The sequence below is a fragment of the Lissotriton vulgaris genome, chromosome 5, assembly GCF_964263255.1.
Source record: "Lissotriton vulgaris chromosome 5, aLisVul1.2, whole genome shotgun sequence".
Classification (NCBI taxonomy): Eukaryota; Metazoa; Chordata; class Amphibia; order Caudata; family Salamandridae; genus Lissotriton; species Lissotriton vulgaris.
In genome coordinates, this window is record NC_141693.1 from 1,567,202,201 (window position 1) to 1,567,227,103 (window position 24,903).

Here is a 24,903-nt window from a genome sequence, read left to right on the forward strand (position 1 = left end):
GTGCTCTGTCTATTGAACACCCCATACATTTGCCGTTCTGACACAGTCTAGGATAAACTTATGCTTATTTTTAATTAGCACATAGTTAGAATTTCACCAAAAATGAAATATAGGCTCCTAAGGCAGACGAGGTGGCTGAGTGGTTAAGGCGATGGACTGCTAATCCATTGTGCTCTGCACGCGTGGGTTCGAATCCCACCTTCGTCGGAAAGCCATCAGACACTCTTTTGAAGGTGAGCATGTCTTGTAGTACAATTACACTCTCTTTCAAGACACTGCCATAATCCACTAGAAGGGCCCAACTGACTATTCCATTATGGCATTTATGTCAAATAAAGGGAAGTATTTTGTGCTTAATTGAAATTAGATCTTTCATGAAGTGTCCAGAGGATTGCCTATTCCTCACTCCTGGCCTTCCAACCAGTTTGGATAGATAGACTGATAAAAAAGCATTTCTTACTCCTAAAGTTTCAGCCGTCTCAAGTGTATGAGTGTTTACATTTGTCTGCCCCACAGAGACAGATCACTTCTAATAAGTGAGTTCTCTATCTGTCACTGATTGCGGACATACTCACTAGAGCTTTCAGTATGGTCATAAATGTGAATACTCTTATGTTCTCAAATCAAAATGGAGTTTTTCCTACTTTCAAGAAAAGTGTCTTAAGCATGCTCTTCGATTTGTGCACGCATGTAGACATTCAAATGCAACTGCATTTCCATACAGAGTCTCAAAATCATAGATATCTTCATACCGCAGTAAGAATACATGTTGCGATTTACAAACTGCAGGCAGACCGGCCTTGTAGCTCAGTGGCAGAGCACTGGTCTTGTAAACCAGGGGTCATGAGTTCAAGCCTCATCAGGGCCTTTTTATATGTGTGTTTCTGTATGTTGTTTTTAAGTCATTCTTTCTAGGAGTCACACCTTGTCTTAAGTTTGCTTATTGACAAGCTTCCCTTTCCATCTTTCATCTTATCAAGAAGACTTCATGAAAACCATTGAACCATAAACTATTGCCTCACCCCTTCCGATCGCCTGACGAACGCCTGACAAACGCCATTCTCACCCCGCCGGGCAAGCCCTGCCGGGCAAAGCCAAATAAGCCATGCATATTTAGAGTTCCTTTGAAAGGCAGAGCGAGGACTAGGACGTCTGTTCCGACTGAGTCTGCATCCACAGAAAGGATGAAATAAGGCTCTAGAAATTTCACCAAGGAGATATGAACTTCATCCCCCTTAAAATACTTTTTCTCCCAGATACCCCGGCTCTTAGTCAAATGAGGTTAATCTTCAAAACCCCACCCCCACTAACCATAAATATTCACCTCTCCTGCTGTCCATTCAATTGATACAAGGTATCTTGTACATGGAGAGAATGTGAGAAAAAGCAGAATTGCTTCATAGATTTGGTGACCTTGGATGGGTGGGCTGGATAAAGAAGTGAACTTGGTTTCCGGAAAGGGAGTATCATGATGGGAATGAGGAAAAGAGAACATGGACCACATTCACAGGTTAGAGAAATAAATGTAATAGGTTGAATGGTTTTGAAAAGCTAGCTTTGAGCAGGAATTGTTTTTTAAAATTGCAAAGACCTAAAAAAGTCAATGTGGGATTGGAGGCACAATCTGAGCAGAAAGCACCATAAGCTGCTATGGTGCAACTCTTATGTTGACTAGAAACTTTAATATGATGATGCTCTTCTTTTGATATTTCTTTGAGTTAAATTTTATTGTATGTAGCTGACACAGCACTGTTTGCAGCTCCTCAGTTTATGGTTATCCCGTGACAACAATGTATTCATCATATTTATTATTCTACAAGAGTATTTTTAAATGCACTGATGTGGTGTTTGCATGCTATGCAAGATGGTACATCATTGAATGTTTATAAGGAGCATCGCATAGGATATGTGATATTTGGCACCTGGAGGAGTCGGACACGCAGATCCTGAAAAGAAGTTAAGACTCTATAGCAAGAGCCGTCTTTATTCTGAGTCTAATCTTTACTTTTAGTGAAATGGTTTATGAAAACCAATCAACTGCTCCAGGTGAGGCTCGAACTCACAACCTCGGCATGGCTCAGTGCAAGTACTGCTGTATAAGTACCGCGCGCTAACCGATTGCGCCACTGGAGATCACTGTTTTCATTTCTCCCCATTTGAGCCATCTAGTGCTAACCAAGTAGATACTGCACTGCTCCATTATTCACTGTGCAAGATCGACTCACATGCTAGCATGTTATCATGACTATTAAAAATACAGTCCAAATGGAATAGATTTGATAATTCTGCTATATCGTGTGCTCTGTCTATTGAACACCCCATACATTTGCCGTTCTGAAACAGTCTAGGATAAACTTATGCTTATTTTTAATTAGCACATAGTTAGAATTTCACCAAAAATGAAATATAAGCTCCTAAGGCAGACGAGGTGGCCGAGTGGTTAAGGCGATGGACTGCTAATCCATTGTGCTCTGCACGCGTGGGTTCGAATCCCACCTTCGTCGGAAAGCCATCAGACACTCTTTTGAAGGTGAGCATGTCTTGTAGTACAATTACACTCTCTTTCAAGACACTGCCATAATCCACTAGAAGGGCCCAACTGACTATTCCATTATGGCATTTATGTCAAATAAAGGGAATTATTTTGTGCTTAATTGAAATTAGATCTTTCATGAAGTGTCCAGAGGATTGCCTATTCCTCACTCCTGGCCTTCCAACCAGTTTGGATAGATAGACTGATAAAAAAGCATTTCTTACTCCTAAAGTTTCAGCCGTCTCAAGTGTATGAGTGTTTACATTTGTCTGCCCCACAGAGACAGATCACTTCTAATAAGTGAGTTCTCTATCTGTCACTGATTGCGGACATACTCACTAGAGCTTTCAGTATGGTCATAAATGTGAATACTCTTATGTTCTCAAATCAAAATGGAGTTTTTCCTACTTTCAAGAAAAGTGTCTTAAGCATGCTCTTCGATTTGTGCACGCATGTAGACATTCAAATGCAACTGCATTTCCATACAGAGTCTCAAAATCATAGATATCTTCATACCGCAGTAAGAATACATGTTGCGATTTACAAACTGCAGGCAGACCGGCCTTGTAGCTCAGTGGCAGAGCACTGGTCTTGTAAACCAGGGGTCATGAGTTCAAGCCTCATCAGGGCCTTTTTATATGTGTGTTTCTGTATGTTGTTTTTAAGTCATTCTTTCTAGGAGTCACACCTTGTCTTAAGTTTGCTTATTGACAAGCTTCCCTTTCCATCTTTCATCTTATCAAGAAGACTTCATGAAAACCATTGAACCATAAACTATTGCCTCACCCCTTCCGATCGCCTGACGAACGCCTGACAAACGCCATTCTCACCCCGCCGGGCAAGCCCTGCCGGGCAAAGCCAAATAAGCCATGCATATTTAGAGTTCCTTTGAAAGGCAGAGCGAGGACTAGGACGTCTGTTCCGACTGAGTCTGCATCCACAGAAAGGATGAAATAAGGCTCTAGAAATTTCACCAAGGAGATATGAACTTCATCCCCCTTAAAATACTTTTTCTCCCAGATACCCCGGCTCTTAGTCAAATGAGGTTAATCTTCAAAACCCCACCCCCACTAACCATAAATATTCACCTCTCCTGCTGTCCATTCAATTGATACAAGGTATCTTGTACATGGAGAGAATGTGAGAAAAAGCAGAATTGCTTCATAGATTTGGTGACCTTGGATGGGTGGGCTGGATAAAGAAGTGAACTTGGTTTCCGGAAAGGGAGTATCATGATGGGAATGAGGAAAAGAGAACATGGACCACATTCACAGGTTAGAGAAATAAATGTAATAGGTTGAATGGTTTTGAAAAGCTAGCTTTGAGCAGGAATTGTTTTTTAAAATTGCAAAGAACTAAAAAAGTCAATGTGGGATTGGAGGCACAATCTGAGCAGAAAGCACCATAAGCTGCTATGGTGCAACTCTTATGTTGACTAGAAACTTTAATATGATGATGCTCTTCTTTTGATATTTCTTTGAGTTAAATTTTATTGTATGTAGCTGACACAGCACTGTTTGCAGCTCCTCAGTTTATGGTTATCCCGTGACAACAATGTATTCATCATATTTATTATTCTACAAAAGTATTTTTAAATGCACTGATGTGGTGTTTGCATGCTATGCAAGATGGTACATCATTGAATGTTTATAAGGAGCATCGCATAGGATATGTGATATTTGGCACCTGGAGGAGTCGGACACGCAGATCCTGAAAAGAAGTTAAGACTCTCTAGCAAGAGCCGTCTTTATTCTGAGTCTAATCTTTCCTTTCAGTGAAATGGTTTATGAAAACCAATCAACTGCTCCAGGTGAGGCTCGAACTCACAACCTCAGCATGGCTTAGTGCAAGTACTGCTGTATAAGTACCGCGCGCTAACCGATTGCGCCACTGGAGCTCGCTGTTTTCATTTCTCCCCATTTGAGCCATCTAGTGCTAACCAAGTAGATACTGCACTGCTCCATTATTCACTGTGCAAGATCGACTCACATGCTAGCATGTTATCATGACTATTAAAAATACAGTCCAAATGGAATAGATTTGATAATTCTGCTATATCGTGTGCTCTGTCTATTGAACACCCCATACATTTGCCGTTCTGACACAGTCTAGGATAAACTTATGCTTATTTTTAATTAGCACATAGTTAGAATTTCACCAAAAATGAAATATAGGCCCCCAAGGCAGAAGAGGTGGCCGAGTGGTTAAGGCGATGGACTGCTAATCCATTGTGCTCTGCACGCGTGGGTTCGAATCCCACCTTCGTCGGAAAGCCATCAGACACTCTTTTGAAGGTGAGCATGTCTCGTAGTACAATTACACTCTCTTTCAAGACACTGCCATAATCCACTAGAAGGGCCCAACTGACTATTCCATTATGGCATTTATGTCAAATAAAGGGAAGTATTTTGTGCTTAATTGAAATTAGATCTTTCATGAAGTGTCCAGAGGATCGCCTATTCCTCACTCCTGGCCTTCCAACCAGTTTGGATAGATAGACTGATAAGAAAGCATTTCTTACTCCTAAAGTTTCAGCCGTCTCAAGTGTATGAGTGTTTACATTTGTCTGCCCCACAGAGACAGATCACTTCTAATAAGTGAGTTCTCTATCTGTCACTGATTGCGGACATACTCACTAGAGCTTTCAGTATGGTCATAAATGTGAATACTCTTATGTTCTCAAATCAAAATGGAGTTTTTCCTACTTTCAAGAAAAGTGTCTTAAGCATGCTCTTCGATTTGTGCACGCATGTAGACATTCAAATGCAACTGCATTTCCATACAGAGTCTCAAAATCATAGATATCTTCATACCGCAGTAAGAATACATGTTGCGATTTACAAACTGCAGGCAGACCGGCCTTGTAGCTCAGTGGCAGAGCACTGGTCTTGTAAACCAGGGGTCATGAGAGTTCAAGCCTCATCAGGGCCTTTTTATATGTGTGTTTCTGTATGTTGTTTTCAAGTCATTCTTTCTAGGAGTCACACCTTGTCTTAAGTTTGCTTATTGACAAGCTTCTCTTTCCATCTTTCATCTTATCAAGAAGACTTCATGAAAACCATTGAACCATAAACTATTGCCTCACCCCTTCCGATCGCCTGACGAACGCCTGACAAACGCCATTCTCACCCCGCCGGGCAAGCCCTGCCGGGCAAAGCCAAATAAGCCATGCATATTTAAAGTTCCTTTGAAAGGCAGAGCGAGGACTAGGACGTCTGTTCCGACTGAGTCTGCATCCACAGAAAGGATGAAATAAGGCTCTAGAAATTTCAACAAGGAGATATGAACTTCATCCCCCTTAAAATACTTTTTCTCCCAGATACCCCGGCTCTTAGTCAAATGAGGTTAATCTTCAAAACCCCACCCCCACTAACCATAAATATTCACCTCTCCTGCTGTCCATTCAATTGATACAAGGTATCTTGTACATGGAGAGAATGTGAGAAAAAGCAGAATTGCTTCATAGATTTGGTGACCTTGGATGGGTGGGCTGGATAAAGAAGTGAACTTGGTTTCCGGAAAGGGAGTATCATGATGGGAATGAGGAAAAGAGAACATGGACCACATTCACAGGTTAGAGAAATAAATGTAATAGGTTGAATGGTTTTGAAAAGCTAGCTTTGAGCAGGAATTGTTTTTTAAAATTGCAAAGAACTAAAAAAGTCAATGTGGGATTGGAGGCACAATCTGAGCAGAAAGCACCATAAGCTGCTATGGTGCAACTCTTATGTTGACTAGAAACTTTAATATGATGATGCTCTTCTTTTGATATTTCTTTGAGTTACATTTTATTGTATGTAGCTGACACAGCACTGTTTGCAGCTCCTCAGTTTATGGTTATCCCGTGACAACAATGTATTCATCATATTTATTATTCTACAAAAGTATTTTTAAATGCACTGATGTGGTGTTTGCATGCTATGCAAGATGGTACATCATTGAATGTTTATAAGGAGCATCGCATAGGATATGTGATATTTGGCACCTGGAGGAGTCGGACACGCAGATCCTGAAAAGAAGTTAAGACTCTATAGCAAGAGCCGTCTTTATTCTGAGTCTAATCTTTACTTTTAGTGAAATGGTTTATGAAAACCAATCAACTGCTCCAGGTGAGGCTCGAACTCACAACCTCGGCATGGCTCAGTGCAAGTACTGCTGTATAAGTACCGCGCACTAACCGATTGCGCCACTGGAGCTCACTGTTTTCATTTCTCCCCATTTGAGCCATCTAGTGCTAACCAAGTAGATACTGCACTGCTCCATTATTCACTGTGCAAGATCGACTCACATGCTAGCATGTTATCATGACTATTAAAAATACAGTCCAAATGGAATAGATTTGATAATTCTGCTATATCGTGTGCTCTGTCTATTGAACACCCCATACATTTGCCGTTCTGACACAGTCTAGGATAAACTTATGCTTATTTTTAATTAGCACATAGTTAGAATTTCACCAAAAATGAAATATAGGCTCCTAAGGCAGACGAGGTGGCCGAGTGGTTAAGGCAATGGACTGCTAATCCATTGTACTCTGCACGCGTGGGTTCGAATCCCACCTTCGTCGGAAAGCCATCAGACACTCTTTTGAAGGTGAGCATGTCTTGTAGTACAATTACACTCTCTTTCAAGACACTGCCATAATCCACTAGAAGGGCCCAACTGACTATTCCATTATGGCATTTATGTCAAATAAAGGGAAGTATTTTGTGCTTAATTGAAATTAGATCTTTCATGAAGTGTCCAGAGGATTGCCTATTCCTCACTCCTGGCCTTCCAACCAGTTTGGATAGATAGACTGATAAGAAAGCATTTCTTACTCCTAAAGTTTCAGCCGTCTCAAGTGTATGAGTGTTTACATTTGTCTGCCCCACAGAGACAGATCACTTCTAATAAGTGAGTTCTCTATCTGTCACTGATTGCGGACATACTCACTAGAGCTTTCAGTATGGTCATAAATGTGAATACTCTTATGTTCTCAAATCAAAATGGAGTTTTTCCTACTTTCAAGAAAAGTGTCTTAAGCATGCTCTTCGATTTGTGCACGCATGTAGACATTCAAATGCAACTGCATTTCCATACAGAGTCTCAAAATCATAGATATCTTCATACCGCAGTAAGAATACATGTTGCGATTTACAAACTGCAGGCAGACTGGCCTTGTAGCACAGTGGCAGAGCACTGGTCTTGTAAACCAGGGGTCATGAATTCAAGCCTCATCAGGGCCTTTTTATATGTGTGTTTCTGTATGTTGTTTTCAAGTCATTCTTTCTAGGAGTCACACCTTGTCTTAAGTTTGCTTATTGACAAGCTTCCCTTTCCATCTTTCATCTTATCAAGAAGACTTCATGAAAACCATTGAACCATAAACTATTGCCTCACCCCTAGCGATCGCCTGACGAACGCCTGACAAACGCCATTCTCACCCCGCCGGGCAAAGCCAAATAAGCCATGCATATTTAGAGTTCCTTTGAAAGGCAGAGCGAGGACTAGGACGTCTGTTCCGACTGAGTCTGCATCCACAGAAAGGATGAAATAAGGCTCTAGAAATTTCACCAAGGAGATATGAACTTCATCCCCCTTAAAATACTTTTTCTCCCAGATACCCCGGCTCTTAGTCAAATGAGGTTAATCTTCAAAACCCCACCCCCACTAACCATAAATATTCACCTCTCCTGCTGTCCATTCAATTGATACAAGGTATCTTGTACATGGAGAGAATGTGAGAAAAAGCAGAATTGCTTCATAGATTTGGTGACTTTGGATGGGTGGGCTGGATAAAGAAGTGAACTTGGTTTCCGGAAAGGGAGTATCATGATGGGAATGAGGAAAAGAGAACATGGACCACATTCACAGGTTAGAGAAATAAATGTAATAGGTTGAATGGTTTTGAAAAGCTAGCTTTGAGCAGGAATTGTTTTTTAAAATTGCAAAGAACTAAAAAAGTCAATGTGGGATTGAAGGCACAATCTGAGCAGAAAGCACCATAAGCTGCTATGGTGCAACTCTTATGTTGACTAGAAACTTTAATATGATGATGCTCTTCTTTTGATATTTCTTTGAGTTAAATTTTATTGTATGTAGCTGACACAGCACTGTTTGCAGCTCCTCAGTTTATGGTTATCCCGTGACAACAATGTATTCATCATATTTATTATTCTACAAAAGTATTTTTAAATGCACTGATGTGGTGTTTGCATGCTATGCAAGATGGTACATCATTGAATGTTTATAAGGAGCATCGCATAGGATATGTGATATTTGGCACCTGGAGGAGTCGGACACGCAGATCCTGAAAAGAAGTTAAGACTCTATAGCAAGAGCCGTCTTTATTCTGAGTCTAATCTTTACTTTTAGTGAAATGGTTTATGAAAACCAATCAACTGCTCCAGGTGAGGCTCGAACTCACAACCTCGGCATGGCTCAGTGCAAGTACTGCTGTATAAGTACCGCGCGCTAACCGATTGCGCCACTGGAGCTCACTGTTTTCATTTCTCCCCATTTGAGCCATCTAGTGCTAACCAAGTAGATACTGCACTGCTCCATTATTCACTGTGCAAGATCGACTCACATGCTAGCATGTTATCATGACTATTAAAAATACAGTCCAAATGGAATAGATTTGATAATTCTGCTATATCGTGTGCTCTGTCTATTGAACACCCCATACATTTGCCGTTCTGACACAGTCTAGGATAAACTTATGCTTATTTTTAATTAGCACATAGTTAGAATTTCACCAAAAATGAAATATAGGCTCCTAAGGCAGACGAGGTGGCCGAGGGGTTAAGGCGATGGACTGCTAATCCATTGTGCTCTGCACGCGTGGGTTCGAATCCCACCTTCGTCGGAAAGCCATCAGACACTCTTTTGAAGGTGAGCATTTCTTACTCCTAAAGTTTCAGCCGTCTCAAGTGTATGAGTGTTTACATTTGTCTGCCCCACAGAGACAGATCACTTCTAATAAGTGAGTTCTCTATCTGTCACTGATTGCGGACATACTCACTAGAGCTTTCAGTATGGTCATAAATGTGAATACTCTTATGTTCTCAAATCAAAATGGAGTTTTTCCTACTTTCAAGAAAAGTGTCTTAAGCATGCTCTTCGATTTGTGCACGCATGTAGACATTCAAATGCAACTGCATTTCCATACAGAGTCTCAAAATCATAGATATCTTCATACCGCAGTAAGAATACATGTTGCGATTTACAAACTGCAGGCAGACTGGCCTTGTAGCACAGTGGCAGAGCACTGGTCTTGTAAACCAGGGGTCATGAATTCAAGCCTCATCAGGGCCTTTTTATATGTGTGTTTCTGTATGTTGTTTTCAAGTCATTCTTTCTAGGAGTCACACCTTGTCTTAAGTTTGCTTATTGACAAGCTTCCCTTTCCATCTTTCATCTTATCAAGAAGACTTCATGAAAACCATTGAACCATAAACTATTGCCTCACCCCTAGCGATCGCCTGACGAACGCCTGACAAACGCCATTCTCACCCCGCCGGGCAAAGCCAAATAAGCCATGCATATTTAGAGTTCCTTTGAAAGGCAGAGCGAGGACTAGGACGTCTGTTCCGACTGAGTCTGCATCCACAGAAAGGATGAAATAAGGCTCTAGAAATTTCACCAAGGAGATATGAACTTCATCCCCCTTAAAATACTTTTTCTCCCAGATACCCCGGCTCTTAGTCAAATGAGGTTAATCTTCAAAACCCCACCCCCACTAACCATAAATATTCACCTCTCCTGCTGTCCATTCAATTGATACAAGGTATCTTGTACATGGAGAGAATGTGAGAAAAAGCAGAATTGCTTCATAGATTTGGTGACTTTGGATGGGTGGGCTGGATAAAGAAGTGAACTTGGTTTCCGGAAAGGGAGTATCATGATGGGAATGAGGAAAAGAGAACATGGACCACATTCACAGGTTAGAGAAATAAATGTAATAGGTTGAATGGTTTTGAAAAGCTAGCTTTGAGCAGGAATTGTTTTTTAAAATTGCAAAGAACTAAAAAAGTCAATGTGGGATTGAAGGCACAATCTGAGCAGAAAGCACCATAAGCTGCTATGGTGCAACTCTTATGTTGACTAGAAACTTTAATATGATGATGCTCTTCTTTTGATATTTCTTTGAGTTAAATTTTATTGTATGTAGCTGACACAGCACTGTTTGCAGCTCCTCAGTTTATGGTTATCCCGTGACAACAATGTATTCATCATATTTATTATTCTACAAAAGTATTTTTAAATGCACTGATGTGGTGTTTGCATGCTATGCAAGATGGTACATCATTGAATGTTTATAAGGAGCATCGCATAGGATATGTGATATTTGGCACCTGGAGGAGTCGGACACGCAGATCCTGAAAAGAAGTTAAGACTCTATAGCAAGAGCCGTCTTTATTCTGAGTCTAATCTTTACTTTTAGTGAAATGGTTTATGAAAACTAATCAACTGCTCCAGGTGAGGCTCGAACTCACAACCTCGGCATGGCTCAGTGCAAGTACTGCTGTATAAGTACCGCGCGCTAACCGATTGCGCCACTGGAGCTCACTGTTTTCATTTCTCCCCATTTGAGCCATCTAGTGCTAACCAAGTAGATACTGCACTGCTCCATTATTCACTGTGCAAGATCGACTCACATGCTAGCATGTTATCATGACTATTAAAAATACAGTCCAAATGGAATAGATTTGATAATTCTGCTATATCGTGTGCTCTGTCTATTGAACACCCCATACATTTGCCGTTCTGACACAGTCTAGGATAAACTTATGCTTATTTTTAATTAGCACATAGTTAGAATTTCACCAAAAATGAAATATAGGCTCCTAAGGCAGACGAGGTGGCCGAGTGGTTAAGGCGATGGACTGCTAATCCATTGTGCTCTGCACGCGTGGGTTCGAATCCCACCTTCGTCGGAAAGCCATCAGACACTCTTTTGAAGGTGAGCATGTCTTGTAGTACAATTACACTCTCTTTCAAGACACTGCCATAATCCACTAGAAGGGCCCAACTGACTATTCCATTATGGCATTTATGTCAAATAAAGGGAAGTATTTTGTGCTTAATTGAAATTAGATCTTTCATGAAGTGTCCAGAGGATTGCCTATTCCTCACTCCTGGCCTTCCAACCAGTTTGGATAGATAGACTGATAAAAAAGCATTTCTTACTCCTAAAGTTTCAGCCGTCTCAAGTGTATGAGTGTTTACATTTGTCTGCCCCACAGAGACAGATCACTTCTAATAAGTGAGTTCTCTATCTGTCACTGATTGCGGACATACTCACTAGAGCTTTCAGTATGGTCATAAATGTGAATACTCTTATGTTCTCAAATCAAAATGGAGTTTTTCCTACTTTCAAGAAAAGTGTCTTAAGCATGCTCTTCGATTTGTGCACGCATGTAGACATTCAAATGCAACTGCATTTCCATACAGAGTCTCAAAATCATAGATATCTTCATACCGCAGTAAGAATACATGTTGCGATTTACAAACTGCAGGCATACCGGCCTTGTAGCTCAGTGGCAGAGCACTGGTCTTGTAAACCAGGGGTCATGAGTTCAAGCCTCATCAGGGCCTTTTTATATGTGTGTTTCTGTATGTTGTTTTTAAGTCATTCTTTCTAGGAGTCACACCTTGTCTTAAGTTTGCTTATTGACAAGCTTCCCTTTCCATCTTTCATCTTATCAAGAAGACTTCATGAAAACCATTGAACCATAAACTATTGCCTCACCCCTTCCGATCGCCTGACGAACGCCTGACAAACGCCATTCTCACCCCGCCGGGCAAGCCCCGCCGGGCAAAGCCAAATAAGCCATGCATATTTAGAGTTCCTTTGAAAGGCAGAGCGAGGACTAGGACGTCTGTTCCGACTGAGTCTGCATCCACAGAAAGGATGAAATAAGGCTCTAGAAATTTCACCAAGGAGATATGAACTTCATCCCCCTTAAAATACTTTTTCTCCCAGATACCCCGGCTCTTAGTCAAATGAGGTTAATCTTCAAAACCCCACCCCCACTAACCATAAATATTCACCTCTCCTGCTGTCCATTCAATTGATACAAGGTATCTTGTACATGGAGAGAATGTGAGAAAAAGCAGAATTGCTTCATAGATTTGGTGACCTTGGATGGGTGGGCTGGATAAAGAAGTGAACTTGGTTTCCGGAAAGGGAGTATCATGATGGGAATGAGGAAAAGAGAACATGGACCACATTCACAGGTTAGAGAAATAAATGTAATAGGTTGAATGGTTTTGAAAAGCTAGCTTTGAGCAGGAATTGTTTTTTAAAATTGCAAAGAACTAAAAAAGTCAATGTGGGATTGGAGGCACAATCTGAGCAGAAAGCACCATAAGCTGCTATGGTGCAACTCTTATGTTGACTAGAAACTTTAATATGATGATGCTCTTCTTTTGATATTTCTTTGAGTTAAATTTTATTGTATGTAGCTGACACAGCACTGTTTGCAGCTCCTCAGTTTATGGTTATCCCGTGACAACAATGTATTCATCATATTTATTATTCTACAAAAGTATTTTTAAATGCACTGATGTGGTGTTTGCATGCTATGCAAGATGGTACATCATTGAATGTTTATAAGGAGCATCGCATAGGATATGTGATATTTGGCACCTGGAGGAGTCGGACACGCAGATCCTGAAAAGAAGTTAAGACTCTATAGCAAGAGCCGTCTTTATTCTGAGTCTAATCTTTACTTTTAGTGAAATGGTTTATGAAAACCAATCAACTGCTCCAGGTGAGGCTCGAACTCACAACCTCGGCATGGCTCAGTGCAAGTACTGCTGTATAAGTACCGCGCGCTAACCGATTGCGCCACTGGAGATCACTGTTTTCATTTCTCCCCATTTGAGCCATCTAGTGCTAACCAAGTAGATACTGCACTGCTCCATTATTCACTGTGCAAGATCGACTCACATGCTAGCATGTTATCATGACTATTAAAAATACAGTCCAAATGGAATAGATTTGATAATTCTGCTATATCGTGTGCTCTGTCTATTGAACACCCCATACATTTGCCGTTCTGAAACAGTCTAGGATAAACTTATGCTTATTTTTAATTAGCACATAGTTAGAATTTCACCAAAAATGAAATATAGGCTCCTAAGGCAGACGAGGTGGCCGAGTGGTTAAGGCGATGGACTGCTAATCCATTGTGCTCTGCACGCGTGGGTTCGAATCCCACCTTCGTCGGAAAGCCATCAGACACTCTTTTGAAGGTGAGCATGTCTTGTAGTACAATTACACTCTCTTTCAAGACACTGCCATAATCCACTAGAAGGGCCCAACTGACTATTCCATTATGGCATTTATGTCAAATAAAGGGAATTATTTTGTGCTTAATTGAAATTAGATCTTTCATGAAGTGTCCAGAGGATCGCCTATTCCTCACTCCTGGCCTTCCAACCAGTTTGGATAGATAGACTGATAAGAAAGCATTTCTTACTCCTAAAGTTTCAGCCGTCTCAAGTGTATGAGTGTTTACATTTGTCTGCCCCACAGAGACAGATCACTTCTAATAAGTGAGTTCTCTATCTGTCACTGATTGCGGACATACTCACTAGAGCTTTCAGTATGGTCATAAATGTGAATACTCTTATGTTCTCAAATCAAAATGGAGTTTTTCCTACTTTCAAGAAAAGTGTCTTAAGCATGCTCTTCGATTTGTGCACGCATGTAGACATTCAAATGCAACTGCATTTCCATACAGAGTCTCAAAATCATAGATATCTTCATACCGCAGTAAGAATACATGTTGCGATTTACAAACTGCAGGCAGACTGGCCTTGTAGCACAGTGGCAGAGCACTGGTCTTGTAAACCAGGGGTCATGAATTCAAGCCTCATCAGGGCCTTTTTATATGTGTGTTTCTGTATGTTGTTTTCAAGTCATTCTTTCTAGGAGTCACACCTTGTCTTAAGTTTGCTTATTGACAAGCTTCCCTTTCCATCTTTCATCTTATCAAGAAGACTTCATGAAAACCATTGAACCATAAACTATTGCCTCACCCCTAGCGATCGCCTGACGAACGCCTGACAAACGCCATTCTCACCCCGCCGGGCAAAGCCAAATAAGCCATGCATATTTAGAGTTCCTTTGAAAGGCAGAGCGAGGACTAGGACGTCTGTTCCGACTGAGTCTGCATCCACAGAAAGGATGAAATAAGGCTCTAGAAATTTCACCAAGGAGATATGAACTTCATCCCCCTTAAAATACTTTTTCTCCCAGATACCCCGGCTCTTAGTCAAATGAGGTTAATCTTCAAAACCCCACCCCCACTAACCATAAATATTCACCTCTCCTGCTGTCCATTCAATTGATACAAGGTATCTTGTACATGGAGAGAATGTGAGAAAAAGCAGAATTGCTTCATAGATTTGGTGACTTTGGATGGGTGGGCTGGATAAAGAAGTGAACTTGGTTTCCGGAAAGGGAGTATCATGATGGGAATGAGGAAAAGAGAACATGGACCACATTCACAGGTTAGAGAAATAAATGTAATAGGTTGAATGGTTTTGAAAAGCTAGCTTTGAGCAGGAATTGTTTTTTAAAATTGCAAAGAACTAAAAAAGTCAATGTGGGATTGAAGGCACAATCTGAGCAGAAAGCACCATAAGCTGCTATGGTGCAACTCTTATGTTGACTAGAAACTTTAATATGATGATGCTCTTCTTTTGATATTTCTTTGAGTTAAATTTTATTGTATGTAGCTGACACAGCACTGTTTGCAGCTCCTCAGTTTATGGTTATCCCGTGACAACAATGTATTCATCATATTTATTATTCTACAAAAGTATTTTTAAATGCACTGATGTGGTGTTTGCATGCTATGCAAGATGGTACATCATTGAATGTTTATAAGGAGCATCGCATAGGATATGTGATATTTGGCACCTGGAGGAGTCGGACACGCAGATCCTGAAAAGAAGTTAAGACTCTATAGCAAGAGCCGTCTTTATTCTGAGTCTAATCTTTACTTTTAGTGAAATGGTTTATGAAAACTAATCAACTGCTCCAGGTGAGGCTCGAACTCACAACCTCGGCATGGCTCAGTGCAAGTACTGCTGTATAAGTACCGCGCGCTAACCGATTGCGCCACTGGAGCTCACTGTTTTCATTTCTCCCCATTTGAGCCATCTAGTGCTAACCAAGTAGATACTGCACTGCTCCATTATTCACTGTGCAAGATCGACTCACATGCTAGCATGTTATCATGACTATTAAAAATACAGTCCAAATGGAATAGATTTGATAATTCTGCTATATCGTGTGCTCTGTCTATTGAACACCCCATACATTTGCCGTTCTGACACAGTCTAGGATAAACTTATGCTTATTTTTAATTAGCACATAGTTAGAATTTCACCAAAAATGAAATATAGGCTCCTAAGGCAGACGAGGTGGCCGAGTGGTTAAGGCGATGGACTGCTAATCCATTGTGCTCTGCACGCGTGGGTTCGAATCCCACCTTCGTCGGAAAGCCATCAGACACTCTTTTGAAGGTGAGCATGTCTTGTAGTACAATTACACTCTCTTTCAAGACACTGCCATAATCCACTAGAAGGGCCCAACTGACTATTCCATTATGGCATTTATGTCAAATAAAGGGAAGTATTTTGTGCTTAATTGAAATTAGATCTTTCATGAAGTGTCCAGAGGATTGCCTATTCCTCACTCCTGGCCTTCCAACCAGTTTGGATAGATAGACTGATAAAAAAGCATTTCTTACTCCTAAAGTTTCAGCCGTCTCAAGTGTATGAGTGTTTACATTTGTCTGCCCCACAGAGACAGATCACTTCTAATAAGTGAGTTCTCTATCTGTCACTGATTGCGGACATACTCACTAGAGCTTTCAGTATGGTCATAAATGTGAATACTCTTATGTTCTCAAATCAAAATGGAGTTTTTCCTACTTTCAAGAAAAGTGTCTTAAGCATGCTCTTCGATTTGTGCACGCATGTAGACATTCAAATGCAACTGCATTTCCATACAGAGTCTCAAAATCATAGATATCTTCATACCGCAGTAAGAATACATGTTGCGATTTACAAACTGCAGGCATACCGGCCTTGTAGCTCAGTGGCAGAGCACTGGTCTTGTAAACCAGGGGTCATGAGTTCAAGCCTCATCAGGGCCTTTTTATATGTGTGTTTCTGTATGTTGTTTTTAAGTCATTCTTTCTAGGAGTCACACCTTGTCTTAAGTTTGCTTATTGACAAGCTTCCCTTTCCATCTTTCATCTTATCAAGAAGACTTCATGAAAACCATTGAACCATAAACTATTGCCTCACCCCTTCCGATCGCCTGACGAACGCCTGACAAACGCCATTCTCACCCCGCCGGGCAAGCCCCGCCGGGCAAAGCCAAATAAGCCATGCATATTTAGAGTTCCTTTGAAAGGCAGAGCGAGGACTAGGACGTCTGTTCCGACTGAGTCTGCATCCACAGAAAGGATGAAATAAGGCTCTAGAAATTTCACCAAGGAGATATGAACTTCATCCCCCTTAAAATACTTTTTCTCCCAGATACCCCGGCTCTTAGTCAAATGAGGTTAATCTTCAAAACCCCACCCCCACTAACCATAAATATTCACCTCTCCTGCTGTCCATTCAATTGATACAAGGTATCTTGTACATGGAGAGAATGTGAGAAAAAGCAGAATTGCTTCATAGATTTGGTGACCTTGGATGGGTGGGCTGGATAAAGAAGTGAACTTGGTTTCCGGAAAGGGAGTATCATGATGGGAATGAGGAAAAGAGAACATGGACCACATTCACAGGTTAGAGAAATAAATGTAATAGGTTGAATGGTTTTGAAAAGCTAGCTTTGAGCAGGAATTGTTTTTTAAAATTGCAAAGAACTAAAAAAGTCAATGTGGGATTGGAGGCACAATCTGAGCAGAAAGCACCATAAGCTGCTATGGTGCAACTCTTATGTTGACTAGAAACTTTAATATGATGATGCTCTTCTTTTGATATTTCTTTGAGTTAAATTTTATTGTATGTAGCTGACACAGCACTGTTTGCAGCTCCTCAGTTTATGGTTATCCCGTGACAACAATGTATTCATCATATTTATTATTCTACAAAAGTATTTTTAAATGCACTGATGTGGTGTTTGCATGCTATGCAAGATGGTACATCATTGAATGTTTATAAGGAGCATCGCATAGGATATGTGATATTTGGCACCTGGAGGAGTCGGACACGCAGATCCTGAAAAGAAGTTAAGACTCTATAGCAAGAGCCGTCTTTATTCTGAGTCTAATCTTTACTTTTAGTGAAATGGTTTATGAAAACCAATCAACTGCTCCAGGTGAGGCTCGAACTCACAACCTCGGCATGGCTCAGTGCAAGTACTGCTGTATAAGTACCGCGCGCTAACCGATTGCGCCACTGGAGATCACTGTTTTCATTTCTCCCCATTTGAGCCATCTAGTGCTAACCAAGTAGATACTGCACTGCTCCATTATTCACTGTGCAAGATCGACTCACATGCTAGCATGTTATCATGACTATTAAAAATACAGTCCAAATGGAATAGATTTGATAATTCTGCTATATCGTGTGCTCTGTCTATTGAACACCCCATACATTTGCCGTTCTGAAACAGTCTAGGATAAACTTATGCTTATTTTTAATTAGCACATAGTTAGAATTTCACCAAAAATGAAATATAGGCTCCTAAGGCAGACGAGGTGGCCGAGTGGTTAAGGCGATGGACTGCTAATCCATTGTGCTCTGCACGCGTGGGTTCGAATCCCACCTTCGTCGGAAAGCCATCAGACACTCTTTTGAAGGTGAGCATGTCTTGTAGTACAATTACACTCTCTTTCAAGACACTGCCATAATCCACTAGAAGGGCCCAACTGACTATTCCATTATGGCATTTATGTCAAATAAAGGGAATTATTTTGTGCTTAATTGAAATTAGATCTTTCATGAAGTGTCCAGAGGATCGCCTATTCCTCACTCCTGGCCTTCCAACCAGTTTGGATAGATAGACTGATAAGAAAGCATTTCTTACTCCTAAAGTTTCAGCCGTCTCAAGTGTATGAGTGTTTACATTTGTCTGCCCCACAGAGACAGATCACTTCTAATAAGTGAGTTCTCTATCTGTCACTGATTGCGGACATACTCACTAGAGCTTTCAGTATGGTCATAAATGTGAATACTCTTATGTTCTCAAATCAAAATGGAGTTTTTCCTACTTTCAAGAAAAGTGTCTTAAGCATGCTCTTCGATTTGTGCACGCATGTAGACATTCAAATGCAACTGCATTTCCATACAGAGTCTCAAAATCATAGATATCTTCATACCGCAGTAAGAATACATGTTGCGATTTACAAACTGCAGGCAGACCGGCCTTGTAGCTCAGTGGCAGAGCACTGGTCTTGTAAACCAGGGGTCATGAGAGTTCAAGCCTCATCAGGGCCTTTTTATATGTGTGTTTCTGTATGTTGTTTTCAAGTCATTCTTTCTAGGAGTCACACCTTGTCTTAAGTTTGCTTATTGACAAGCTTCCCTTTCCATCTTTCATCTTATCAAGAAGACTTCATGAAAACCATTGAACCATAAACTATTGCCTCACCCCTTCCGATCGCCTGACGAACGCCTGACAAACGCCATTCTCACCCCGCCGGGCAAGCCCTGCCGGGCAAAGCCAAATAAGCCATGCATATTTAAAGTTCCTTTGAAAGGCAGAGCGAGGACTAGGACGTCTGTTCCGACTGAGTCTGCATCCACAGAAAGGATGAAATAAGGCTCTAGAAATTTCAACAAGGAGATATGAACTTCATCCCCCTTAAAATACTTTTTCTCCCAGATACCCCGGCTCTTAGTCAAATGAGGTTAATCTTCAAAACCCCACCCCCACTAACCATAAATATTCACCTCTCCTGCTGTCCATTCAATTGATACAAGGTATCTTGTACATGGAGAGAATGTGAGAAAAAGCAGAATTGCTTCATAGATTTGGTGACCTTGGATGGGTGGGCTGGATAAAGAAGTGAACTTGGTTTCCGGAAAGGGAGTATCATGATGGGAATGAGGAAAAGAGAACATGGACCACATTCACAGGTTAGAGAAATAAATGTAATAGGTTGAATGGTTTTGAAAAGCTAGCTTTGAGCAGGAATTGTTTTTTAAAATTGCAAAGAACTAAAAAAGTCAATGTGGGATTGGAGGCACAATCTGAGCAGAAAGCACCATAAGCTGCTATGGTGCAACTCTTATGTTGACTAGAAACTTTAATATGATGATGCTCTTCTTTTGATATTTCTTTGAGTTACATTTTATTGTATGTAGCTGACACAGCACTGTTTGCAGCTCCTCAGTTTATGGTTATCCCGTGACAACAATGTATTCATCATATTTATTATTCTACAAAAGTATTTTTAAATGCACTGATGTGGTGTTTGCATGCTATGCAAGATGGTACATCATTGAATGTTTATAAGGAGCATCGCATAGGATATGTGATATTTGGCACCTGGAGGAGTCGGACACGCAGATCCTGAAAAGAAGTTAAGACTCTATAGCAAGAGCCGTCTTTATTCTGAGTCTAATCTTTACTTTTAGTGAAATGGTTTATGAAAACCAATCAACTGCTCCAGGTGAGGCTCGAACTCACAACCTCGGCATGGCTCAGTGCAAGTACTGCTGTATAAGTACCGCGCACTAACCGATTGCGCCACTGGAGCTCACTGTTTTCATTTCTCCCCATTTGAGCCATCTAGTGCTAACCAAGTAGATACTGCACTGCTCCATTATTCACTGTGCAAGATCGACTCACATGCTAGCATGTTATCATGACTATTAAAAATACAGTCCAAATGGAATAGATTTGATAATTCTGCTATATCGTGTGCTCTGTCTATTGAACACCCCATACATTTGCCGTTCTGACACAGTCTAGGATAAACTTATGCTTATTTTTAATTAGCACATAGTTAGAATTTCACCAAAAATGAAATATAGGCTCCTAAGGCAGACGAGGTGGCCGAGTGGTTAAGGCAATGGACTGCTAATCCATTGTGCTCTGCACGCGTGGGTTCGAATCCCACCTTCGTCGGAAAGCCATCAGACACTCTTTTGAAGGTGAGCATGTCTTGTAGTACAATTACACTCTCTTTCAAGACACTGCCATAATCCACTAGAAGGGCCCAACTGACTATTCCATTATGGCATTTATGTCAAATAAAGGGAAGTATTTTGTGCTTAATTGAAATTAGATCTTTCATGAAGTGTCCAGAGGATTGCCTATTCCTCACTCCTGGCCTTCCAACCAGTTTGGATAGATAGACTGATAAGAAAGCATTTCTTACTCCTAAAGTTTCAGCCGTCTCAAGTGTATGAGTGTTTACATTTGTCTGCCCCACAGAGACAGATCACTTCTAATAAGTGAGTTCTCTATCTGTCACTGATTGCGGACATACTCACTAGAGCTTTCAGTATGGTCATAAATGTGAATACTCTTATGTTCTCAAATCAAAATGGAGTTTTTCCTACTTTCAAGAAAAGTGTCTTAAGCATGCTCTTCGATTTGTGCACGCATGTAGACATTCAAATGCAACTGCATTTCCATACAGAGTCTCAAAATCATAGATATCTTCATACCGCAGTAAGAATACATGTTGCGATTTACAAACTGCAGGCAGACTGGCCTTGTAGCACAGTGGCAGAGCACTGGTCTTGTAAACCAGGGGTCATGAATTCAAGCCTCATCAGGGCCTTTTTATATGTGTGTTTCTGTATGTTGTTTTCAAGTCATTCTTTCTAGGAGTCACACCTTGTCTTAAGTTTGCTTATTGACAAGCTTCCCTTTCCATCTTTCATCTTATCAAGAAGACTTCATGAAAACCATTGAACCATAAACTATTGCCTCACCCCTTCCGATCGCCTGACGAACGCCTGACAAACGCCATTCTCACCCCGCCGGGCAAGCCCTGCCGGGCAAAGCCAAATAAGCCATGCATATTTAGAGTTCCTTTGAAAGGCAGAGCGAGGACTAGGACGTCTGTTCCGACTGAGTCTGCATCCACAGAAAGGATGAAATAAGGCTCTAGAAATTTCACCAAGGAGATATGAACTTCATCCCCCTTAAAATACTTTTTCTCCCAGATACCCCGGCTCTTAGTCAAATGAGGTTAATCTTCAAAACCCCACCCCCACTAACCATAAATATTCACCTCTCCTGCTGTCCATTCAATTGATACAAGGTATCTTGTACATGGAGAGAATGTGAGAAAAAGCAGAATTGCTTCATAGATTTGGTGACTTTGGATGGGTGGGCTGGATAAAGAAGTGAACTTGGTTTCCGGAAAGGGAGTATCATGATGGGAATGAGGAAAAGAGAACATGGACCACATTCACAGGTTAGAGAAATAAATGTAATAGGTTGAATGGTTTTGAAAAGCTAGCTTTGAGCAGGAATTGTTTTTTAAAATTGCAAAGAACTAAAAAAGTCAATGTGGGATTGAAGGCACAATCTGAGCAGAAAGCACCATAAGCTGCTATGGTGCAACTCTTATGTTGACTAGAAACTTTAATATGATGATGCTCTTCTTTTGATATTTCTTTGAGTTACATTTTATTGTATGTAGCTGACACAGCACTGTTTGCAGCTCCTCAGTTTATGGTTATCCCGTGACAACAATGTATTCATCATATTTATTATTCTACAAAAGTATTTTTAAATGCACTGATGTGGTGTTTGCATGCTATGCAAGATGGTACATCATTGAATGTTTATAAGGAGCATCGCATAGGATATGTGATATTTGGCACCTGGAGGAGTCGGACACGCAGATCCTGAAAAGAAGTTAAGACTCTATAGCAAGAGCCGTCTTTATTCTGAGTCTAATCTTTACTTTTAGTGAAATGGTTTATGAAAACCAATCAACTGCTCCAGGTGAGGCTCGAACTCACAACCTCGGCATGGCTCAGTGCAAGTACTGCTGTATAAGTACCGCGCGCTAACCGATTGCGCCACTGGAGCTCACTGTTTTCATTTCTCCCCATTTGAGCCATCTAGTGCTAACCAAGTAGATACTGCACTGCTCCATTATTCACTGTGCAAGATCGACTCACATGCTAGCATGTTATCATGACTATTAAAAATACAGTCCAAATGGAATAGATTTGATAATTCTGCTATATCGTGTGCTCTGTCTATTGAACACCCCATACATTTGCCGTTCTGACACAGTCTAGGATAAACTTATGCTTATTTTTAATTAGCACATAGTTAGAATTTCACCAAAAATGAAATATAGGCTCCTAAGGCAGACGAGGTGGCCGAGTGGTTAAGGCGATGGACTGCTAATCCATTGTGCTCTGCACGCGTGGGTTCGAATCCCACCTTCGTCGGAAAGCCATCAGACACTCTTTTGAAGGTGAGCATGTCTTGTAGTACAATTACACTCTCTTTCAAGACACTGCCATAATCCACTAGAAGGGCCCAACTGACTATTCCATTATGGCATTTATGTCAAATAAAGGGAAGTATTTTGTGCTTAATTGAAATTAGATCTTTCATGAAGTGTCCAGAGGATTGCCTATTCCTCACTCCTGGCCTTCCAACCAGTTTGGATAGATAGACTGATAAAAAAGCATTTCTTACTCCTAAAGTTGCAGCCGTCTCAAGTGTATGAGTGTTTACATTTGTCTGCCCCACAGAGACAGATCACTTCTAATAAGTGAGTTCTCTATCTGTCACTGATTGCGGACATACTCACTAGAGCTTTCAGTATGGTCATAAATGTGAATACTCTTATGTTCTCAAATCAAAATGGAGTTTTTCCTACTTTCAAGAAAAGTGTCTTAAGCATGCTCTTCGATTTGTGCACGCATGTAGACATTCAAATGCAACTGCATTTCCATACAGAGTCTCAAAATCATAGATATCTTCATACCGCAGTAAGAATACATGTTGCGATTTACAAACTGCAGGCAGACCGGCCTTGTAGCTCAGTGGCAGAGCACTGGTCTTGTAAACCAGGGGTCATGAGTTCAAGCCTCATCAGGGCCTTTTTATATGTGTGTTTCTGTATGTTGTTTTTAAGTCATTCTTTCTAGGAGTCACACCTTGTCTTAAGTTTGCTTATTGACAAGCTTCCCTTTCCATCTTTCATCTTATCAAGAAGACTTCATGAAAACCATTGAACCATAAACTATTGCCTCACCCCTTCCGATCGCCTGACGAACGCCTGACAAACGCCATTCTCACCCCGCCGGGCAAGCCCTGCCGGGCAAAGCCAAATAAGCCATGCATATTTAGAGTTCCTTTGAAAGGCAGAGCGAGGACTAGGACGTCTGTTCCGACTGAGTCTGCATCCACAGAAAGGATGAAATAAGGCTCTAGAAATTTCACCAAGGAGATATGAACTTCATCCCCCTTAAAATACTTTTTCTCCCAGATACCCCGGCTCTTAGTCAAATGAGGTTAATCTTCAAAACCCCACCCCCACTAACCATAAATATTCACCTCTCCTGCTGTCCATTCAATTGATACAAGGTATCTTGTACATGGAGAGAATGTGAGAAAAAGCAGAATTGCTTCATAGATTTGGTGACCTTGGATGGGTGGGCTGGATAAAGAAGTGAACTTGGTTTCCGGAAAGGGAGTATCATGATGGGAATGAGGAAAAGAGAACATGGACCACATTCACAGGTTAGAGAAATAAATGTAATAGGTTGAATGGTTTTGAAAAGCTAGCTTTGAGCAGGAATTGTTTTTTAAAATTGCAAAGAACTAAAAAAGTCAATGTGGGATTGGAGGCACAATCTGAGCAGAAAGCACCATAAGCTGCTATGGTGCAACTCTTATGTTGACTAGAAACTTTAATATGATGATGCTCTTCTTTTGATATTTCTTTGAGTTAAATGTTATTGTATGTAGCTGACACAGCACTGTTTGCAGCTCCTCAGTTTATGGTTATCCCGTGACAACAATGTATTCATCATATTTATTATTCTACAAAAGTATTTTTAAATGCACTGATGTGGTGTTTGCATGCTATGCAAGATGGTACATCATTGAATGTTTATAAGGAGCATCGCATAGGATATGTGATATTTGGCACCTGGAGGAGTCGGACACGCAGATCCTGAAAAGAAGTTAAGACTCTATAGCAAGAGCCGTCTTTATTCTGAGTCTAATCTTTACTTTTAGTGAAATGGTTTATGAAAACCAATCAACTGCTCCAGGTGAGGCTCGAACTCACAACCTCGGCATGGCTCAGTGCAAGTACTGCTGTATAAGTACTGCGCGCTAACCGATTGCGCCACTGGAGATCACTGTTTTCATTTCTCCCCATTTGAGCCATCTAGTGCTAACCAAGTAG

General features: G+C 40.9%; 29 non-coding genes across 29 annotated transcripts; 18 read left to right on the forward strand and 11 right to left on the reverse strand.

The window, feature by feature from the left end:
* The first annotated feature begins 125 nt into the window (after positions 1 to 125).
* TRNAS-GCU (transfer RNA serine (anticodon GCU)) lies at positions 126 to 207 on the forward strand. Its single transcript has one exon. It is a non-coding gene; the product is annotated as a tRNA-Ser (tRNA).
* A 589-nt stretch (positions 208 to 796) lies between these two features.
* TRNAT-UGU (transfer RNA threonine (anticodon UGU)) lies at positions 797 to 868 on the forward strand. The gene has a single exon. It is a non-coding gene; the product is annotated as a tRNA-Thr (tRNA).
* A 1,170-nt stretch (positions 869 to 2,038) lies between these two features.
* On the reverse strand, positions 2,039 to 2,133 carry TRNAI-UAU (transfer RNA isoleucine (anticodon UAU)). The gene is made up of 2 exons: positions 2,096 to 2,133; positions 2,039 to 2,074 (listed from the first exon to the last, which is right to left on the reverse strand). It is a non-coding gene; the product is annotated as a tRNA-Ile (tRNA).
* Positions 2,134 to 2,422: 289 nt separating this feature from the next.
* Positions 2,423 to 2,504, forward strand: TRNAS-GCU (transfer RNA serine (anticodon GCU)). The gene has a single exon. It is a non-coding gene; the product is annotated as a tRNA-Ser (tRNA).
* A 589-nt stretch (positions 2,505 to 3,093) lies between these two features.
* Positions 3,094 to 3,165, forward strand: TRNAT-UGU (transfer RNA threonine (anticodon UGU)). The gene has a single exon. It is a non-coding gene; the product is annotated as a tRNA-Thr (tRNA).
* A 1,170-nt stretch (positions 3,166 to 4,335) lies between these two features.
* TRNAI-UAU (transfer RNA isoleucine (anticodon UAU)) lies at positions 4,336 to 4,430 on the reverse strand. The gene is made up of 2 exons: positions 4,393 to 4,430; positions 4,336 to 4,371 (listed from the first exon to the last, which is right to left on the reverse strand). It is a non-coding gene; the product is annotated as a tRNA-Ile (tRNA).
* A 289-nt stretch (positions 4,431 to 4,719) lies between these two features.
* Positions 4,720 to 4,801, forward strand: TRNAS-GCU (transfer RNA serine (anticodon GCU)). The gene has a single exon. It is a non-coding gene; the product is annotated as a tRNA-Ser (tRNA).
* Positions 4,802 to 5,390: 589 nt separating this feature from the next.
* On the forward strand, positions 5,391 to 5,464 carry TRNAT-UGU (transfer RNA threonine (anticodon UGU)). Its single transcript has one exon. It is a non-coding gene; the product is annotated as a tRNA-Thr (tRNA).
* A 1,170-nt stretch (positions 5,465 to 6,634) lies between these two features.
* Positions 6,635 to 6,729, reverse strand: TRNAI-UAU (transfer RNA isoleucine (anticodon UAU)). The gene is made up of 2 exons: positions 6,692 to 6,729; positions 6,635 to 6,670 (listed from the first exon to the last, which is right to left on the reverse strand). It is a non-coding gene; the product is annotated as a tRNA-Ile (tRNA).
* A 289-nt stretch (positions 6,730 to 7,018) lies between these two features.
* On the forward strand, positions 7,019 to 7,100 carry TRNAS-GCU (transfer RNA serine (anticodon GCU)). Its single transcript has one exon. It is a non-coding gene; the product is annotated as a tRNA-Ser (tRNA).
* A 1,817-nt stretch (positions 7,101 to 8,917) lies between these two features.
* Positions 8,918 to 9,012, reverse strand: TRNAI-UAU (transfer RNA isoleucine (anticodon UAU)). Its single transcript has 2 exons — positions 8,975 to 9,012; positions 8,918 to 8,953 (listed from the first exon to the last, which is right to left on the reverse strand). It is a non-coding gene; the product is annotated as a tRNA-Ile (tRNA).
* Positions 9,013 to 9,301: 289 nt separating this feature from the next.
* Positions 9,302 to 9,383, forward strand: TRNAS-GCU (transfer RNA serine (anticodon GCU)). Its single transcript has one exon. It is a non-coding gene; the product is annotated as a tRNA-Ser (tRNA).
* Positions 9,384 to 10,988: 1,605 nt separating this feature from the next.
* TRNAI-UAU (transfer RNA isoleucine (anticodon UAU)) lies at positions 10,989 to 11,083 on the reverse strand. Its single transcript has 2 exons — positions 11,046 to 11,083; positions 10,989 to 11,024 (listed from the first exon to the last, which is right to left on the reverse strand). It is a non-coding gene; the product is annotated as a tRNA-Ile (tRNA).
* Positions 11,084 to 11,372: 289 nt separating this feature from the next.
* Positions 11,373 to 11,454, forward strand: TRNAS-GCU (transfer RNA serine (anticodon GCU)). The gene has a single exon. It is a non-coding gene; the product is annotated as a tRNA-Ser (tRNA).
* A 589-nt stretch (positions 11,455 to 12,043) lies between these two features.
* On the forward strand, positions 12,044 to 12,115 carry TRNAT-UGU (transfer RNA threonine (anticodon UGU)). The gene has a single exon. It is a non-coding gene; the product is annotated as a tRNA-Thr (tRNA).
* Positions 12,116 to 13,285: 1,170 nt separating this feature from the next.
* TRNAI-UAU (transfer RNA isoleucine (anticodon UAU)) lies at positions 13,286 to 13,380 on the reverse strand. Its single transcript has 2 exons — positions 13,343 to 13,380; positions 13,286 to 13,321 (listed from the first exon to the last, which is right to left on the reverse strand). It is a non-coding gene; the product is annotated as a tRNA-Ile (tRNA).
* Positions 13,381 to 13,669: 289 nt separating this feature from the next.
* On the forward strand, positions 13,670 to 13,751 carry TRNAS-GCU (transfer RNA serine (anticodon GCU)). The gene has a single exon. It is a non-coding gene; the product is annotated as a tRNA-Ser (tRNA).
* A 1,817-nt stretch (positions 13,752 to 15,568) lies between these two features.
* Positions 15,569 to 15,663, reverse strand: TRNAI-UAU (transfer RNA isoleucine (anticodon UAU)). Its single transcript has 2 exons — positions 15,626 to 15,663; positions 15,569 to 15,604 (listed from the first exon to the last, which is right to left on the reverse strand). It is a non-coding gene; the product is annotated as a tRNA-Ile (tRNA).
* Positions 15,664 to 15,952: 289 nt separating this feature from the next.
* Positions 15,953 to 16,034, forward strand: TRNAS-GCU (transfer RNA serine (anticodon GCU)). Its single transcript has one exon. It is a non-coding gene; the product is annotated as a tRNA-Ser (tRNA).
* Positions 16,035 to 16,623: 589 nt separating this feature from the next.
* On the forward strand, positions 16,624 to 16,695 carry TRNAT-UGU (transfer RNA threonine (anticodon UGU)). The gene has a single exon. It is a non-coding gene; the product is annotated as a tRNA-Thr (tRNA).
* Positions 16,696 to 17,865: 1,170 nt separating this feature from the next.
* TRNAI-UAU (transfer RNA isoleucine (anticodon UAU)) lies at positions 17,866 to 17,960 on the reverse strand. The gene is made up of 2 exons: positions 17,923 to 17,960; positions 17,866 to 17,901 (listed from the first exon to the last, which is right to left on the reverse strand). It is a non-coding gene; the product is annotated as a tRNA-Ile (tRNA).
* A 289-nt stretch (positions 17,961 to 18,249) lies between these two features.
* TRNAS-GCU (transfer RNA serine (anticodon GCU)) lies at positions 18,250 to 18,331 on the forward strand. The gene has a single exon. It is a non-coding gene; the product is annotated as a tRNA-Ser (tRNA).
* Positions 18,332 to 18,920: 589 nt separating this feature from the next.
* TRNAT-UGU (transfer RNA threonine (anticodon UGU)) lies at positions 18,921 to 18,994 on the forward strand. Its single transcript has one exon. It is a non-coding gene; the product is annotated as a tRNA-Thr (tRNA).
* A 1,170-nt stretch (positions 18,995 to 20,164) lies between these two features.
* On the reverse strand, positions 20,165 to 20,259 carry TRNAI-UAU (transfer RNA isoleucine (anticodon UAU)). The gene is made up of 2 exons: positions 20,222 to 20,259; positions 20,165 to 20,200 (listed from the first exon to the last, which is right to left on the reverse strand). It is a non-coding gene; the product is annotated as a tRNA-Ile (tRNA).
* Positions 20,260 to 20,548: 289 nt separating this feature from the next.
* TRNAS-GCU (transfer RNA serine (anticodon GCU)) lies at positions 20,549 to 20,630 on the forward strand. The gene has a single exon. It is a non-coding gene; the product is annotated as a tRNA-Ser (tRNA).
* A 1,831-nt stretch (positions 20,631 to 22,461) lies between these two features.
* On the reverse strand, positions 22,462 to 22,556 carry TRNAI-UAU (transfer RNA isoleucine (anticodon UAU)). The gene is made up of 2 exons: positions 22,519 to 22,556; positions 22,462 to 22,497 (listed from the first exon to the last, which is right to left on the reverse strand). It is a non-coding gene; the product is annotated as a tRNA-Ile (tRNA).
* Positions 22,557 to 22,845: 289 nt separating this feature from the next.
* On the forward strand, positions 22,846 to 22,927 carry TRNAS-GCU (transfer RNA serine (anticodon GCU)). Its single transcript has one exon. It is a non-coding gene; the product is annotated as a tRNA-Ser (tRNA).
* A 589-nt stretch (positions 22,928 to 23,516) lies between these two features.
* TRNAT-UGU (transfer RNA threonine (anticodon UGU)) lies at positions 23,517 to 23,588 on the forward strand. The gene has a single exon. It is a non-coding gene; the product is annotated as a tRNA-Thr (tRNA).
* Positions 23,589 to 24,758: 1,170 nt separating this feature from the next.
* On the reverse strand, positions 24,759 to 24,853 carry TRNAI-UAU (transfer RNA isoleucine (anticodon UAU)). Its single transcript has 2 exons — positions 24,816 to 24,853; positions 24,759 to 24,794 (listed from the first exon to the last, which is right to left on the reverse strand). It is a non-coding gene; the product is annotated as a tRNA-Ile (tRNA).
* Positions 24,854 to 24,903: the final 50 nt, after the last annotated feature.